At 41.2% G+C, this 1,039-nt stretch overlaps 1 pseudogene; it reads right to left on the bottom strand.

Annotated features, from left to right (window-relative positions):
* Positions 1–1,039, bottom strand: part of LOC116088933 — an 11,841-nt pseudogene that overhangs the window by 1,711 nt on the left and 9,091 nt on the right.

Genomic DNA, 1,039 nt, shown 5'->3' with positions numbered 1-1,039 from the left:
GGACATCTGGGTTGTTTCCAGGTTCTAGCTATTATAAATAAGGCTGCTATAAACATGGTGGAGCATGTCTCCTTATTACATGTTGGATCATGTTTTGGGTATATGCCCAGGAGTGGTATAGCTGGGTCCTCCAGTAGAACTATGTCCAATTTCCGGAGGAACCGCCAAACTCATTTCCAGAGTGGTTGTACCAGTTTGCAATCCCACCAGCAATGAAGTAATGTTCATCTTTCTCCACAACCTCTCCAGCATCTGCTGTCCCCTGAGTCTTATCCTAGTCAATCTGACTGGTGTGAGGTGGAATCTCAGAGTTTGTTTTGATTTCCATTTCCCTGATGACTAAGGATGTTGAACATTTCTTTAGGTGCTTCTCAGCTATTCGGTGTTCTTCAATTGAGAATTCTTTGTTTAGCTCTGTACCCCATTTTTAATAGGGTTATTTGGTTCTCTGGAGTCTAACTTCTTGAGTTCTTTGTATACATTGGATATTAGCCCTCTATCAGATATAGGATAGGGTTGGTAAAAGATCTTTTCCCAATTTCTTGTTTGCTGTTTTGTCCTATTGACAGTATCTTTTACCTTACAGAAGCTTTGCAACTTTATGAGGTCCCATTTGTCAATTCTTGATCTTAGAGCAGAAGCTATTGGCGTTCTCTTCAGGAAATTTTCCCCTGTGCCTATTTGCTCAAGGTTCTTCACCGCTTTGTCTTCTATTAGTTTCAATGTATCTGCTTTGATGTGGAGATCCCTGGTCCACTTGGACTTGAGCTTTGTACAAGGAGAAAGGAATGGATTGATTTGCATTTTTCTACAGGTTAACCTGCAGTTGAGCCAGCACCATTTGTTGAAAATGCTGTCTTTTTTCCACTAGATGGTTTTAGCTCCTTTGTCAAAGATTAAGTGACCATAGGTGCGTGGGTTCAATTCTGGGTCTTCAGTTCGGTTCCATTGGTCTACCTGCCTGTCACTGAACCAATACAATGCAGTTTTTATCACAATTGCTCTGTAGTACAGCTTAAGGTCCTGGATTGTGATTCCA

The sequence above is a fragment of the Mastomys coucha genome, unplaced genomic scaffold (assembly GCF_008632895.1).
Source record: "Mastomys coucha isolate ucsf_1 unplaced genomic scaffold, UCSF_Mcou_1 pScaffold14, whole genome shotgun sequence".
Lineage (NCBI taxonomy): Eukaryota > Metazoa > Chordata > Mammalia > Rodentia > Muridae > Mastomys > Mastomys coucha.
Note: the sequence above shows the minus strand (reverse complement) of the source record. Positions and strands in the feature narration are given on the sequence as shown.